This window comes from Rosa chinensis, chromosome 4, assembly GCF_002994745.2.
Source record: "Rosa chinensis cultivar Old Blush chromosome 4, RchiOBHm-V2, whole genome shotgun sequence".
NCBI classification, from domain to species: Eukaryota; Viridiplantae; Streptophyta; class Magnoliopsida; order Rosales; family Rosaceae; genus Rosa; species Rosa chinensis.
Genome location: NC_037091.1, coordinates 32,082,001 through 32,099,996, shown reverse-complemented (window position 1 = coordinate 32,099,996; position 17,996 = coordinate 32,082,001). Strand labels below are relative to the sequence as shown.

General features: G+C 35.6%; 1 long non-coding RNA gene across 2 annotated transcripts; it reads right to left on the bottom strand.

Moving 5' to 3' along the window:
• Positions 1 to 306: 306 nt before the first annotated feature.
• On the bottom strand, positions 307 to 4,103 carry LOC112198048. 2 transcript variants are annotated; one of them, XR_005810227.1, is made up of 7 exons: positions 2,801 to 4,103; positions 1,930 to 2,718; positions 1,540 to 1,625; positions 1,367 to 1,412; positions 1,125 to 1,236; positions 720 to 794; positions 307 to 623 (listed from the first exon to the last, which is right to left on the bottom strand). It is a non-coding gene; the product is annotated as an uncharacterized LOC112198048 (long non-coding RNA). The 2 variants fall into 2 exon arrangements; XR_002935834.2 differs by having other exon boundaries at positions 323 to 623; positions 1,930 to 4,094.
• Between the last annotated feature and the right edge of the window lie 13,893 nt (positions 4,104 to 17,996).

Below are 17,996 nucleotides of genomic sequence, written 5' to 3'. Positions count from 1 at the left end.
GAACTTGTCCCAAAAAGAAGTTTGAGACAAAATCATTTTGTGGCTAAAGTCGTCTCCTAATGCTCGTCCCTAATTATTAAAGGCAACGACAAATACATTCCGTCTCCTAATGCATTTGGAGAAGAAATTAAAATTGTCCCCTATTCAACAAAATTTCATCCCCCATTCTCATTCAGGTTGGCGGGAAAATTAACTATAAATAATGTCAATCAAATGAATAAGGGACGAAACTCATTCGTCTCCTTATTTTTAAAATTCTATATTATTTCCAAATTTAATGACGCTTATCAGATAAATAGGGGATGATTAAAACAGGCAAATATTGAATTTGACAAAGATTCAGATACAAATGAGCAAAGACAAACCCCAATTCCATTATTATAGATGGCAAAAGTTCAAACACTAATAAGACAACGACATAGTTTGTGATAAAACCAGCAACTGAATAAAATGTTTATCTGAAATGCATATCTAACTCGAGTACACTATTGCATTTGCATATGAAAAACTTTGAGGTATCATAATCATTTCTTCTTGGCAATGAAGAGGCCCCACCCATTTCTGCTCTCTAGAGTTACTCCTAACCAGCTTTGCCTTCCATTCACCATGTCATTGTAGTCCTCCTGGACATATTTTGATCGCAAAGAATCAAAATTTCATGAATGCATAGAACTGTAATAACATATCAAATGCCCAGAGAAAATGAGGAAGAAACTCACTTTAGAAAAGTCCTCAATGAATGCATCGTTGTCCTTCTCAATAGCATTTAATTCCCGCTGCGGAAATTCTATGAACTGCATGTACTCGAAAACAATTTGGTATAAGTTCAACAGCCAACTTATTAAATATGTCATTAATGGCTATAATAGGTGGAAGAGTTGTCAGTATTACAGTATCTAACTAGAGCGCAAAAACCAAGATTATAAAAGAACTAGTAGTAAGTAAAATATTTCAAAATTTCACTTTTCTCAGCTAGCTTTCTGTTAAACACTTTCTGTTGTTCTGTATAGTATATGAGTTCACCAGCCAAACACACAAATACATTTAATCAATTTTAAAAACCTTTACAAGCTTGCGTGATGCAAGAGATAGACATAAGAGAAACAAGCAATAATGAGAAACACCTGTAGGTTTTTCTTTGCTTTTAGGTGCCTTAGTGGAAGGGCAAAACTCCCTGGATATCTTTTAATATGTTTGGCAAGTCTCTTGCATCCTTTCCTAGAACCAATTTTGCACCTAACACAACAGTAACAAAAGCAGATGCCACCATATAGTAAGAACAATGGTAAAATACTAACAACAACAGCTTAGCGATATTCCACTGCAATAAGAGGAAAGGAAGGGAAGAGAGAATAAAATGTGCAACCTGAATCCATTTCACAATTGGTTTTCCAGCACGACCAGCGGAGTGACTGCACAGGCATAACCAAGCCAAATCAGCACTTAGAGAACAGAAAAACAATCATCGGAATAAAAAATTCAACATAACTATGAGCTTCACAGTGACTTCAGAGTTCAGACCATAAAATGAAAACTCACTTAAAACTTTTTGCCAGATTTTGACAACATTCTTTGGCAAGCACGACTTCTCCTGACTCCCTCACCAATTTGTCCATTCTCTCCATCTGTTCATTATGGTGAAGACGAATAAAGAAAACTCTCTATATACAATCTCAATATCAGAAATTGAATACCATTAATTGTAGCATGCAAGTTTGTCATCGTCTACAAGACTATTGATATATTCATATAAAAATTTCAATGGAATGATCATACACCATGCAAAGAATCTCACCAAGATAGCCAACAATTGCCAAATTTTCAATGAATGCAAATATCAAACAATCCCAATAAAACCCAGATAGCTATATAAAGATAAAAGATTGAAATTTAACACAATAAGAAAAGAGGAGAGAACTTTGTACAAACCTCAGCCCTTTGTGAAGCCAATGAACAACTCCTTCCGTCTGGGACGAAGGCTTAGTACCGAATTTCTCTTCAACTCTTGAGACCTCCGTAATTGGAACTTACCCATACTATCTAAGCCAAAATTAGCCTTAAAAAAAAAAAAAAAAAGGTAAAAGCTAAAGAAGCAAACACCAATTACTCAAACCAAGTGTTTAAGAACCTCAAAACCGTAGAACAATGCAGCTGTTCTTTACAAACTGCCTATAAAAAGCTGCAAGAAGCCACTAATCTTGTGGAAAAACTGAAGCATAGATAAAATAGAACAAACTGAATTCCTCCAAAAACCCAAAGATTTCATCTGATGCAGCCAAACCAAATTTCATCTTTAATATCATACATCTCACAAAAGATTCAATCTTTCCTACCATCAACTGAAGCACGTACACGCTGCCAGCTTTCTAATTCAAATTTCTATACAACACTATTTCACATAGATGCGCAGAGCCCATAACCCCTTTCAGTTCATCATTTCAAAAACCATAATAAAGAATCGAACTTGATTAAGCAATCGAAACATCCATGCCAATAGCTCAAAATTTGTGCAAACAAGACTAGACCCATATATCAGGCATCCAAAAAAAATCAGTAAGAAATCGAAATGATTACAATTTCAGATGGATAAAATAGTCATAAACTAAGTGGTGAACAAAGCCCAAGTCTTTTGGACTGAAAGCTTGGAAATAGAGACTGATAAAGCAAAGCAAAGAGTAACCTGCTTGTGGGATGACTATTGAGCCAAGCCTGGCACCCCTGATAATCAACATATAGTTATAAATGATTAAATGAATAGAAACTCCGGCAAACACTAGAGGTTTGAAAGAAAGAGAGAGACTTTGTTCTGAGTTTTCACCGATCAGAGGAGGAAGGGAGGGAGAGGGAGAGTGATGTTGGGACTTGGGACTGCAAAGTGCTGCCGGTACTGGTGAGAGGAGAGTCGAGAGAGAGTTGAATTGTCGGGGCGGTGCTATCACGCCTAATGCTTAGGCGCCGTCTAGGCCGCCTCCCAGACCCTTTTCAAGAACACCGACTGTTTTGTGTTTTGCCCGATGAGATTTTATCCTTCTATCTTTATTAAAAATAAAATAAAATAACTTTAATAAAGATCAAAATATATCCTTTATTTTTTTTATTACTTATAATTTTACTTGTTTATCCTCTTCCATTAACGTGGTTTTCATAGTACATCTATGAGGGGTATTTACGTAAAAAATTATATTTTGACCAATAAACACCTCATTTTTAATAGATAAAGTAATTAAAATAAAAGACTTTTAATACCCTAAATACATTAAACTCTTTTCATATAATGTCATCAACAAAAAAACACTCTTTTCATATAAAAGATGATCTAGAATCCGGATTTTCAAAATAGTTCTCTTAGATTCTTAGTATTAGTCAACAATGCAAGTGTCTTCTAGTCGAGCCTTTAACCTTACTACAACATCAACGAACAAAGATTAACAGTACCAAAACTTAAAAAAATAAAAAATAATAAAAAAATTGAAATTCTGCAAGACTGAAAGCTCTAGTTCAAGATTTAAGGTACTAAATGAGGAGAAGAAAAACTAGAGAGTCGAGATAGATGAGACGAATTGCATGACAGAGACGCTGCTGCTAGGAGTTGTTGGTGTTTAGAGGTTCGTACGAGAAATCACAAAGTAGTAATCGTTGAATAGTTCGAAAAACTAAGATAAATAGAGAGGCTAAATATATGTGAGATCGAAACTACATCGTTTCAATCCCAATCAATTGTTGCACACTATTTACTTTTGTTAAACCCCGTCCAGATGAAAAAAAAAAAAATCCGCTAACAAAAGTAGAGAATTATGTTTTACCCCTAATTCTTTTTGCCCAAAATTTGAAATTCGGTGCAACTAACCTCTTAAATTTTACCAATTATTTGCAAACTCTAAAACGCATAGGAGACAAAATTATATTTCGTCCCCAATTAAATTTTGGGACAAATATTTTTTGCCTCTAATTTAAGCTTATTTGTCTCTAAGTAGCATCAATGGAGAGTTTTGAACAACAAAACTTTTAGGGATAAAATAATTTTTTTTGTCTCTAATGATGTGTTTGGGAGACGAAAAATTGGTCCGTTGCGAAAAAATTTGTCTCTAAATGGGTTTTCTCTAGTAGTGAATGTTTGCTAAATATGCTATCGTTTTACATACCATAAAAGCTGGTTCACAAACTTCTTCACTAACTCATCCAAACTTGAGACTATTGCACCCTACATGCGTAAGAGAAGACAATTGGTAAGGAAACTGATGTGGTACGTTCATTGGTTTAAAATGGTACCAACTTTGGAAGTAAGTTGTCCTTTCCCATCTCTACTAGTCCCACATTTCTCATTGATGAAATCTACGAAATCTTTTAAATCTCAGCCTCCACCATACTCTTCACCATCCTTTTTGCCCTTTGAAAAAAAAAAATTCAATGTCGGATATCAACTCACTCCATACGTGCACATGACTTGTATTAGGCCATTTACTTATCCCTCTATAATCTCATTTTTCTTTTTAACATAATTTCCCTATCATATTTTGTCAATGTCAAAACAAATTGACCAAAATACAATAAACTCACTTCTCAACCACCGTCAGTGCTAAGATCAGTCCAATTGCTCCTCCAGAGAAGGATGCTACTACAGGATCAACTTCACTGCAATTTGACAGAGAAGCACATCAATCAATGAAACTGGAAAAGACATTAGTATTAACATCATTAGCTTGATATCCACATATGTAACATGGTCAGTTTCCTAATGTGTGAAACTTAAGGATCCTGACCCTACTTATTGATAGTTCTAAATCAGAAGATACTAAAATGAGAATAAAGTTGAATTGAAAAACGAAGCGTACCTGATAGGGTGCATGCATTAGTTATATTTCTCTTTCTCTAATTCTTCCATTATCAAATCTATACATTCCTCCATTTCTGCCTTGTACGGATCACCAGCCTTTCCACATTGCAAGTTGAATTAGATGTAAGAGAATACCTTTGTGTGGCTGAAAATTCCAGCAGGACCAGCCTATATGTAATCTCCTCCATTTTGGCTGCAAGGGATGAATATGCCATAGCCAACAATTCCATAGTCAAAGCTTTGTTTTTTTTTCTTCTTTCACGTTTGCTCTTCACTTCGTGAAAAGGATCTGCACAATTGCAAAATACTAATTCAATGATGACTTTGAAAAGGAATTAATTGTAGTGGTAGAAAATTCCATCCATTAGATAAAAAATGAACTCAAACATATTATAAGAAACAGCAGACATAAGCTTTCATATTAATTAAACAAAATGGGCATATATTGATAGTTCACACACACAACCTGAAAGGTCATTTAATTCAATTGTTACTTAAACAGCAATCAATTACTATCACTAAAGCTGGCTTTTTTCATATACTCATGTCTTTAACCAAAACTTTAAGCATTTTCTTCTATTTCTAATATAAAGCAACCCTCTGATCCAATATTTTCGAACTTGTCCATCAATTTCTACCTACCGAATTTCTTAGCAAGTAGAATTGAGGAAAAAAAGAAAAAAAATTAGGTCAATATAACACACTCAATCCAGTCCAACCAATTAGTCCAGATACTATAATATTGGTCAAGGCCTGATTTTTTTTTTTATATGTCAAATTGATAAATTTAATATAAAAAAAAGAGATACTTATGACGAGTTTATAACTTCATATATGCAGATCTGTAAATATGAAATTTGCATAAAAACATAAGAACATGAAATCGGTGTAGGGCCAAACACTGAATATAGAATTAGTGATTCAGTTCGGCATACATCTAGTTTTCAATCTGCAAAATATAGTTACCTCGCTGATATCAGTATTGCGCTTCCCACCATCTTTTGAATTTGTTATATCAAAGGCACCATCTTGGGTTGGAGTTGTGGATGCTAACAGTGAGATCAAAACCCAAATCAAAAACAATCTGAGCAACGCCTCCATCTACCAAACCCCAAATCAGTAACATATATATCAAATTTCACAGTGATTTTTAAAGTATTTGTTGGAAAAACTCAACAAATACCTTTATCTTGGAAGCTCCGGAGTTGACCTCTGTTGCACAACTTGGAATTTTGATCAGAGTGGATCGAAATCCCAAAGGCTCTTCCTCTTCATTATTTTCATTCATCTTTTCCTTTCTCTCCTCTGCCTCTGCTTCCCTTCGATTCTCATCTCCTTTTTCTTCTTCTCTTATATTTGTACTATCAAAGAGATGCTTCTCCTTCTCCCTTCGATCAGTCTTGTGATGTGAATTTCCCTCTTCTTCTTTCGGTGCTTGTCTCTCACCCTATGAAAGTCGAATGGCAGCGTTGTAATAAAGAAACAATGAGGGGGGAAAAAGTAAATCAATATGGAGTTACTGTTCACAGGGAGATAGTGCTTTAGTATAGGTAATAATGTTTGTGTTAGGTATTGATTAATTATAAAAATAACTTTTACTCAAAAGATTCTTTTTTTGGGCATAGAATTTCATTTGTTCAGACTTTGTATTAGATCAATATGCCTTTCTTGTAAGCAAATAGAGTCGGTTTTTTCTCTCTTCCCAATTCCCCACCTTGAGACGGTGGCGCACAACCCCGCCCACCATGGGCGCTTTTGCCCAGAGTTTCTCTCCGATCTAAGGCTATGTGCCTATCTTTCCCTTTCTTTGTTGTTTCCCTTCCGTTGAGTCTTCTCTGTTTTTCCCTTTCCGTCGGTTTTCTTGGTCTGTTCCTCTTGTTCTTGACCCAATTTTTCCAAATCTACCTTTTTTCCCCTCAAACCCACTGCTATACTTGTGCATCGCTATCTCCGGTGAAGCTTATCCTATTCCTTCTGCCGTGGCCTGTAAATATGCTCCTCGGAGCTCTGTTCAAAACAAGGTTTGCCCGTTAGTGCACCCAGTGATGCTACAAGAAACTGAACACCCTTTGGGTGCCTGTCTCTTCGATCCCTTGCTAGATCTCACCTATCTCTCCTTTCAACTAGGTTTTCTGGTTGATTTCTTAGCAGATGAAGGTCTTCTTGTTGAAGATGGTTTGAGTTCTATGGTTATAACTTTTGTTCCTGGAAATTTGACCGATGGGTACTTCGGAATCGCCATCGAACCCCTCAACAATCTCTCGATCTGGCGGTTGGAGTTTGCTTCTGGTTGCTCTGTTCTCCAGGGCGGTGGCGCTATTGGTTCTTCATCGTTGACGGTAACTGTGTTGGCTAACCAAGATCGTGGGCTTGCCTGGTTTAGGCTCACTATGTTTGTTTCCTTTGGGCCTTTTGGGCCTTTGTTGTCTACTTATGTTTTCATCTGGAAGGCCTAGTTGTCTTTCTTGTGTAATAGTTTCTCTTCTTTAATATATTAGTTCTTGTTGATTGCCAAAAAAAAAAAAAGTTTCTATTGGAACCTCTAAATCTGCTCACTTGACCTCACTCTATTATGAATTATTAAATGACATATATAACCTACCATAAAATGACTATTAAGGACAATAATTATACCAAAAAAATATTACATTTATTTTATGTAGACTTTCCAATTCAATAATATTAGATTGTATTCCTTATTATTTTCCTTACCTATTTTCACTTTCCAATTTCACTACATACTTATTAAAGCATTCATATATATTTAATAAGAATTAAATATATAAAAATGTATTAAGATCATGTGACATAAAAATGTATGATATATATGTTGAACGCATATTGGTGAGGGAAAACAAAATAATCCCTCTTATGATTTATGACCTAAATCTAAGTCAATCAATTATATTTGTAAAAAAATAAAATAAATAAATAAATAAAAATAATAATAATAAAAATAAAAATATTTAAATAATTAATCATGTGGTACAAAAAAAACATTAAAAAAATGAATGATTTTTTTTTTGGAGAATAAAAACAAATGATTTCTTCAATTTTTTGCACAACTAAAATAGAAAAAAAAACATAATAGTTCATGGCATTTTCTTATTGATTAGACATTAATTTTTGAAACTCAAGTTTGATTAAGAAATGTATATTTAGCTACGATTTATAGATTGATTAAATCATTGAAATGACTAAATTTTTTATTTTAAAGATAATAATTTGTTTGCAAATTATATGAGTGAGGGAGGAAGTTTAGTGAGGTTTAGTGAGTAAATTTAGTATTTGAAAATTTGATAAGAGGTGTAAAAAGCATAGAGGTCAAGTGAGTAAATTTGGAGGTTCTAATAGAAAAAAAAAAAAAAAAAAAAAAAAACTTTGTATTAGATCGATACCGCATGTTTGCTCTTATGTCTATTGTCATTTTTTTTAGGGCCAAATCCATTTTTTTATTATTATTATTAGGGCTTTTAGTTTGCCCCTCCCAAATTTGGGGCAAATATAAGTTTGGTCCTTGATCTTTTTTTTTTTAATCACGATCATTCCTGCACTTCTAATTTTCATCAACCAAGTCCAAATTTTAAATTTGACTCCAAATATGACGTTAGAAGCTGAGTTGACACTGATACAGAGCCCCACTTTTCAGCTTTTGACCTACAGTTTGAATGAAATGTCTAAACTACCCCTTGGTACAGATTCTTCATGTTCTTTTTCTTTTTCTTCTTCACCTTCGGCGTTTTTTCTTTTTGATATGCCTAGAGCTCAACCTGAAATTCCTCGCGCTCGTGACTACTGTCAATTGGCATAATATCCTCAACCTTCTTCTTCACACCTACACATATCAATGAAAGTTGTACACAATCAACACCTTGCTCGATCATTTTTCTTCCTCTAATTAGTAATTTTCAATCAAATCTCAACACAATGTATTATTATCATAATAAAGTAGCAATTCAAACAAGAAAACTGAGAAGACGCACCGGAAGAGGAGGCTGGGGAGGAGAGCTTAGGGGATCGCTGAAACGACGGCGGTGGCATGGAGGGCGTGGATGCTGAAGAGAATAATTCCTTCATTTTACAGCGGGTCATCCACATTTCCCTCCAAAAGAGGCCTCTGCCTTCTAGGCTTAGCAAATTGCTCAACAAATTGGGGCTTTCTAATACTACCCACAACTTTAAAATCCTCAAGTTCCTTCCTTTTCTGAGATCCCAACACAAATTCTCCATATTTAGGCTTGTGCCCTCCTAATACTCCTGGAATTACTGCTACTACTCACATCTGGAGTCACTGATTTTGCTCTGGAGGGTCTTTGAGTTGGAGTTTGGGACTCTTTTGCTTTAGAGGAAACTCTGAGCTGAGACATGTTAGTGGAATTCTTGCTTTGAATCTTTATTGAAGCTCCTTGCTTTGTGCTCATGACTTAAAGATGGTGTCTTTTTCAATAAACCTGCAACAAAGATGAAAGATTTTATAAAGAGAGCTTCTGTTAGACTTTGTCGAAGTCAAGCTACTTATTATGGGGTTTGTGGTTTACTAATAAAGCTTTCATCTTTTTCATCAATGGCCCTCAAGAATCATGGTTGGTGTTTGGTTACATTGGTTGACAAAAATTTGAAGAAATCTGACTCAAATCCAAATGCCCTTATTGGGGGAAAAAAAAAAGCTAGAGCAGGCTATGGAGGATTTACCTAGAGTTGACGAAGAAGAGGATCTATTAAAGGAGGATGAAGACGACAACCATATATAACCATAGTCATAAAAATGCTGAGGGCAATCAAAATCAGTGAGTACAATAGACGCTGATTTCTCCTTGTTTCATCTCTGTCTTCTCTCTGTGGGTAGTATCTAGGTTGTACAGATCCAACCATGAAGCCGATGGTGTCATCCTCGTTTCCGTTCATCTACACCTTCTTCCCCAAACGATCGTTCAGCACCACCTCGATCATCTTCAATTCTTTTTCGAAATTCCTTTTTGAGGGCCGAGTTTTGAGGAGCATTTCGAGGCTTTTTGATTAGCGGTGGGTATTTTATAATTGGGAACGGCGGAGAGCGGAGGTGGAGACGGTTTTAGGATTTTGGGTCGTTTCGGAGACGAGAATAGATTGAAGATGATCTTCTTCTTTTTTGAAACGGATCAAAGTACCATTCCCCAATTTTATTTTATTTTTACTTTTTATTGTGAAAATGTCTATTTTGCCCTTCTTGTGGGTCATGCTGTCGGTGCCAACTCAGCTTATGACATCATGTTTGAAGTCAAATTTAAAATTTAGACTCGGCTGATGGAAATTAGAAGTGCAGGGACAATCATAATTAAAAAAAAAAAATCATGAATCAAACTGATGTTGGCCCCAAAGTTGGAGGGGGCAAACTGAATTTAATTCTTTTTTTATATTGTCAGCAATTGTTTGAATATCAAATTGTGCAAATAAAATATCAGCAACTACATTATTAGCTAATGAAAAGGTCCACATTTTTCTTATTCATTGTTTTCTTTTGTGCTGTATTAGTCGGTATAATATTCTTGTTTGTTTGTTTGTTATTTACGTGGCTAAAAAAATTCTTTGAATGAGGGCCTTCCGCCTCTCTCTCTCTCTGTGCTAAACCCTAGCCCCCACGGCTTGGGACTCTATCATTGGAGCACGGTGCCAACACCACGCAGATCTACTGTCTCTTCCTCTCGCTGTCTCTTTACGGTAATCCAACACCAACTTTGGACGACACATGTCCAATCGATTGTTCTCATCGCTGAGAATTATCGAGATGAGTTTGGGGGGTTTGCCTTTGCTAGGCTATCGCGTTTGATAGCAGAAAATCCGGTCAGATTCCGGCCAGGCAAGAAGCGACTGAAGGTTGGTTTGGTGGGCCTTGCCGGAGAGACGGATTTCTAGATTCGAACATGTCGGGCTCGACTCAAACCAGATCTGAGACTTGGTGGAGGAGAATACACAGCGAGATCAGGGGATGATCACCTCCTCAATGACCTATTTCTACCGGTGACGGGAAACCGACATGCAGATCAAGGGCTTACCTATTCGGGTCTGTGATTAGAACTGGCTGCTGCTGTCGATCTGATACGGAAGACAGTGGTCTCAAGGTATCGATCTGCGGGCTCACCAAAGGGGTCTAATAGTCGTGAGCGTTGCATTACGGTGATGGTGGCAACGAACGGGACAAACGCCGATGATAGAAAGGCAGTGGTGCCCAGTTCTGGTTGGGTGCCAAAATCTGTTCAGGGACCCATACAAGATTGGAAGCCCAAAGGGAGCTGGAGGCCCAATTGGCTAAGGGCCTGGTTTTGGACTACAAGGTTGGGCCTGATTTCTTCAGGGTATCATATTTGGGATCCTGGAGGGTGGATTCAAACAGCCTCGCTTATGTTTGACATAAGTGACATTGGCTTTCTGTTATGTTTCTATGCCTATACACTATGTATTAGATTATGTCATAGTTATAGGCTCATTTTAGATATATGAGAGATAGGTTCGAATATAGTTAGTCTATCCTATGTACCACTGTGGCCCCTCCACGAATTCTTGTCTGAACATTATTATGTGTCAGCGGATGGGTATGTAATGGCCTTCTTGGCATGCGATTATCAATAGATTTCCATTATCTCAAAAAAAAAAAAATATTACATTATTAGCTACACCCCTTTCTAGCCATTATCTTCTTTGTGGCTCAAACTACGTTCCTCGCGAAGTATGTCAGCCAAAACACGCTCCATATCTAAATTCCACTACAAATTGTTCTTGCCTTCGGTCTTTCCTTTGGTTTTTCCTTCATTCTTTCTATTTGGTTTTCGGTTTTTGACCTCATTTCCTCCAGGTTCTCTTATTTGTTTAAACACAATTAGACACCATAACGAAAATGTTTAGATTTGAATATATCAATACAACAATCACCATAAGAAATAATAGGAAACAAGATAAATCATACACACCATAAAGAATGCACGAAATAAACAACCACACTAAAATTTAACTTCAGCAGAGTTTCATTTCAAATAGTAAACCGCACTAAGAGAGAGAAAAAAAAGAAAAGGGAATAAAGTTTTTTTTTTTGGACTAAATACTGTTTAGTCATTGAGCTTTTGACCATAAAACACTTCAGTCCCTGGCCTTCTAATTTCACACGTTTAGTCCTTGTACTTCAAAATTTCAGACCAATAGGTCTTTACCGTCTAAAACCTCCGTTAAGTCGTGGTGAAATGTCTATTATGCCCTCAATTCTTTTTTTAAAAAATTAATTAATTATTTTATTTTTTTGGAAAATGAAATTTTTTAATTTTTTCCCTTTCTTTCTTTCTGTTTGTTTCTTCATCATTCCTCATAGGGGGTGGAGGAGAAGAGATAAAAAGAAAGAAAAGAAAAAAGAATAAATAAAAAAGAGAAAGGAATAAATTTATTAAAAAAAAGAAAGAATTGAGGGCATAATAGACATTTCGCTGCCACTTAACTGAGGTTTTAGACGGCAATGACCTATTGGTCCAAAATTTTGAAGTACAAAGACTAAACGTGTGAAATTAGAAGGCCAGGCACTGAAGTGTTTTATGGTCAAAAGCTCAAGGACTAAACAATATTTAGTCCTTTTTTTTTTTTTATTGTTGGATTTGCAACATGTCGCACTTGATAATCCTGGAACATCTTCAAGGCAAATGTATCACGAAAATTTTTCAAATGCTAAGTAGCATGAACACATGTAATCCCATCATTTAATTATTTGCATTACCCTCTAACGTTGAACGATTTAATAACTCTAAATCAATAATTGCTAAAAACTTTGACTCTTGATCTGCTAAAATAGGATCACTAACTTGCTCAATTCGAATAAAATTATGCAAAACACAACAAGTATATATAATCATAACTTGTGTTTTGATGTTGAAAGAGGATGGAGTGTGCATTATAGTCCACCGTTTTTTTAACAACTCAAATATATGACTGTGCAATTATATTACTTGCAATTGAATGACAAAGATTACAATTCTTTGTAATTTTCAAGTCGATTTATGATCTATTCATTTAAGTGATATCTAGTTCCTCAATATGGTGCTAAAAAACTAGGATCGTTAGTATATCCCACATTCACCAAAAAATATTTATCTACAATAAGAAATGTAGGAGAGGAATTAGAAGTTTACTATAAACCTAAGTTTTATTTAATTTAAATATAGTAAATGAATTACCCCTTGGAACATGAAGCCGATTATTTCTACGTAGACCATCTCATAAAACACGATCATCAGAAGTGAAATCCTCCAGGAAATACATGTTATGGAATTGCCGACTAACTGTTTACTTAGAACGATAATAGACAAAACCAATTTTTTTGTACTTTACGTTATTAGTAAGTATATCCAGAGATATAGCTATTGATTCAATTGAAACATTTCTTGTATGAACTGTCCCACCACTTCATTGTAAAATCTCACCTAGCCACCTAAATTCACTCGTAGTTGTTCAAGACAATCTACCTCTCTTCAATCGTACAAATAGTTTAATAAAACAGTCTTTCTTGATTCTAGTCACTTGTGTAGATAATTCCATAATTCAATTAAAGATTGAGTCAAGCGAGAATTCCACTTATATTTTTGGCTCACAATAAAGTTGATCATTTAGCAAAAAAAAATGTATTATGATACAACTCTAATATTAAAGAAATCACAGATATGGTGGCACCAATAACAATTTTCATTGTCTTTCTATTTTCCTCGATCTTCTTCTATGGTACCTTTCGTTTGGTACCCCTTCGTTTTAACCTCATTAACATGTTACCAACACTCATATCAGCCATACCTATTTAAACATAAATAATTTTATTATCGCATCTATCCACTATGATCATGTAAGGATTGAATTTTTATTTTATTTTATATGAAAAGACTATGATTATAGGTGGAAGCTTCTAGGGCATCCAGAGTTTACAACATCAAAATGGAGTGCATTGGAAACACTCCGTGGTAACAAAGAGACCATTGCAAACCATCGATCAAATTATGACCTAAATTTGCTACAGCATCAGCAAGAAAATTTGCTTCTTGTAAAACATGATTAAAAGTAATAGACTGGAAGGTAGAAGCTAGAAGTCTAATGTCTTGGACAACTTTCCGGATTCATCAAGGTAATTGTACTCTTCCTTCCACAACATCAATGACTAACTTGGAGTCTCCTTCTACATGTATATTAGTATATCCTTTCCGCTTAGCCAAAACAAGACTATTCCTGAGAGCTACTGCTTCAGCAACTGGTACACTAGTAGTCCCAAAGTTTTTGGTTGCTGCAACAAGTGGCATTCCTCGTTGGTCTCTTATGACAAAACCTCCTACTGCTGAACCTTGTAGTTTGGAGCCATCAAAGTTGATTTTGACAACATTTTGGGGAAGGGGGGAGGATCCCACCTAATGGTGGATTTAAGGTTTGAGTTGATCCCAACCCCTCCAGATGATGGTCCTTTCTTAATGTTGCTTAATATGGCAGCAGAAGTTGCCGCCACTTCATTCGGGAAGCTAACTTTTCCTCTGAAAATAGTATCATTCCTGGCCTTCTAGAATTGCCAGCATGTAACTATGATTTTTGCAAAAGTATTGCTGCAATAAGGTCTATTGATAAACATTTCTTGAAAGACCTTGAGATAGCCCTGCTGCCAATCAATAGGAGCTTGAAACTTTGCCAATCTCCAAACTGTGGAGGTAAAATCACAGTAGCCAAACAGGTGATCTGCAGTTTCATTATCATTATCACATAAAGGATAAGAATTATCATCTATGTCACCCAATTGGGAGAGCTTATCTCTGGTTTTCAACCTTCCGAGAAGTAAGAGTCAGCCAAAGATTTTGGCTTTAGATGGAATGTTTAATTTCCATAACTTGTTTAGTAAGTTAATGTTTTTGTGCTTTTCTACATTATCAAGTTGCAACCAAGTTGCTGACTTGATAGTAAAGTTTCCATTAGGGGAAGGTCCCCAAATAAAATTATCCTCTTGGTTTGAATAAGGAATGGGACTTCCCATAATCTAATTCACTATATTCACATCTAAGATAGTCATCAATTTTGTTCTATTCTAGGTACCATTTCTAATATAATCTGCTACTGTTTCATTTAAATTAAGAGTAGAAGCAAGATTAGTAGGAATAAAATCAAACAGGGGATGCTCAAAAGCCCAGTTAAAGAGCCAGAAGTTACTATTTCTTCCATTACCTAGTATCCATCTCATACTTTGTTAATTAGCTGTCTTGCATCAAGGATCCCTTTCCAGGTTAAAGAATTGGACTGCTGCTTCTTAACTTGAAAGAAGAAGACATTTCTAAGATACTTTCTTTTGATCATCTGAGTCCACCATTTATGGTCATCAGTTAGGATTTTCCAGGCAAGCTTGGCAATAGCTACATTATTAAAAAAAGTACTGGGTCGTATACCTAGTCCCCCCATGTTTTTAGGGGTACACACTTTGTTCCAGGCCACCAGATAAGCCTTGGTGTTTGTTCCTCAGAAAAAATCTCAGGCTTTATTGTAAATAGAGGTGGTAATCTTTTTAGAGCATTTAAAACACAACATTACATGGTTTGGCATACCAGCAAGGTTGACCTTTATAAGGGTCAGTTTGCCTGCTCTAGAGAGAGTGTTTTTCTTCCAGCCATCCAATTTCCTGGAAATTTTCAGCAAAAGTTCCTTGGCATTAACTGGATCTTTCCAGAAAATTACATTGTGTATACCTAAGTACTTGCCAATTGTAGCTTTATGCTGAATGTTAAGAATATTGACAATATCCTGTTTCAAACTACTGTGAACATTAGGTGAGAAATACAAGGAAGATTTATGAAAATTATTTTTTGGCCTAAAGCTTGAGAGAAGTTATTGAGTACGTTTAACATACCTCTAGCTGCTTTCTTTGTTGCTCTACCAAAAATAAGACAGTCATCTGCAAACATGAGATTGGATATTCTAAAACCGAAAGGGGAAGAAAGGATGCCAACCTGGGACTTGTGATTATTTGCCAAGCTATTAAAGTGTCTTATGAGAAGTTCCATGGCCAAGATAAAAATATAAGGGGACAGAGAGTCTCCTTGCCTTATTCCCCTAGTTGGGGTAAACTTTCCTTCTGCATAACCATTTATGGAGAAGGAGACAGTAGTTATGCATTGCATAATTTGATGAATCCAGGTTGCATTAAAACCAAACCAAAGTAGGCAAGCAGTAATATAATGCCAATTAATGAGATCATAGGCCTTCTCAAGATCTAATTTGATGGCCATAGATCCTAGCTGCCTTGCCTTTTCTTTTCTGAAAATCTGAAAACAATTCAAGTGCTATCAAAATATTATCCTAGATAGCATGTCCTGAAGCAAAAGCTCCTTGATTCTGGGAAATGCACTTTTGTAGTAGAGGCCTTAGCCTTTTAATTATAATTTTGGTAATAATTTTGCAAGAAACATTACAAAGGCTAATAGGTCGAAAATCAATTTATCAACTTCAAAAATCTAGGCTATATTAGTATGATTTATTAATTCGAGACTAATATTATTATGGAAAAAACTAGAAATCATTGGGATAACTATACTTTTTACCTTAGTCCAGCAGTTTTGGTAGAAACTAGCATGAAGCCCATCAGGCCTCGGAGCTTTAAGAAGACCAATAGACTTAACCGCTTCCCAGATTTCTTCTTCTGTCACTTGCTACAAGAGAGCATTATTGTCATTATTAGTAATGCAAGGTTTAATCATGTTGATAAAATTATGCATAGAATTTTTACTAGTAGTATCTTTTTTAAAACGTTTCTTGAAATCGTGAATTAGTAAGTGAGAAATCTCATGTTCATTGGTTAGCAAGATGCCATTGTGGTCTTGCAAATATGCAATAGTATTACTGCGTTTCCTAATGTTAGCTTGAGCCTGAAAAAACTTGGTACTCTTATCTCCTAAATTCAACCAGTTGGCTCTTGCTTTCTGAGCCCAAAACAATTCTTCATCCCTAAAGCAATTTAGTAACTCCTCCTTAGTTTGAGCATGCCTTTCCTACAAGGTCACATAAAAGACGTGTATCATTAGTTGCTCTTGAATGTCAGTACTTTTTTCATTTAAAAGTTCCATCTTGCGAAAAATATTGCCAAAACGTTCTTGTTCCAAGACTTAACTTGGTAACTAAATTGATTGAAAACTGTAATAAAGTTCAATAAAGGATATGCCTCCTTTTGTTGGTTCCAAATATTATATAACAGAGGCTTGAAGCCTTGATGAGAAAGCCACATAGCTTCAAAAGTTTTTTCTTTTGCCTATCTTTAACAGTGGGGTATATTGGTCCATGATCAGAAAATTTTTCAATAAGAGTCAACATGCAAATTAAGAAAAGCAGCATTACAACAAGCTCTATCCAATCTTTCATAAATTAAAGTGTCATCTTTGTGGTTATTAGTCCAAGTGAAAGGAATTCCAATAGTAGAAATAGAATTAAGACCAGTGTTTGTTAAAAAAAATCACAAACTGAAACATGTAATTGGTAATCTGTTGTGTACCACCTAATTTTTCTTCTAGGGTCTCAATAATGTTGAAATCCCCCATCAAAAGCCAGGGATCATTACTATCAGGTCTCAACTTATTTAGTTCAAGCCAAAAGTTATCATGTTTCTCTTTCTATGGGTAAGCATACACAAATCTGGTGCACCAGCTCTTCCCAGTAGTATTATCAGTAATCATGCAATGTATAAATCTATCATGGGGAGTTACCAGTTCTACTTTAACAGTCCTAGATTTTCAGAGTAATAACAAACCACCACACTGGCCATGAGAAGGAATTAAAACATAATCATCAAAATAAAGCTTCCTGAGTTTATTTAGAATTGCTTGAGGCCCTAGTGTCTACCAGACATAGAACATCAAGCTCAAAATAGGAAGAATAAAACAGGCATTGAGCCACAAAACTCTACCAGGCGCTTCCTCTACTGTTCCAAGACATCACTTTCATGGTTTAGGTAGGAGAAGAGGCACTGTCCACCTCTACATCAGCCTCAGCCATGTTGTGGTCCTCAGCCATCTCCCTATTCCTTTTCTTTGAACCCGAACTCATAGTAGAGTCACTATCAGCTAACATCAACACTCTTTTTCCATGCATTATCTTGACCTCATACTTATTCAAGTTGTCACTATCTTCTTTCACAAAATCAGAA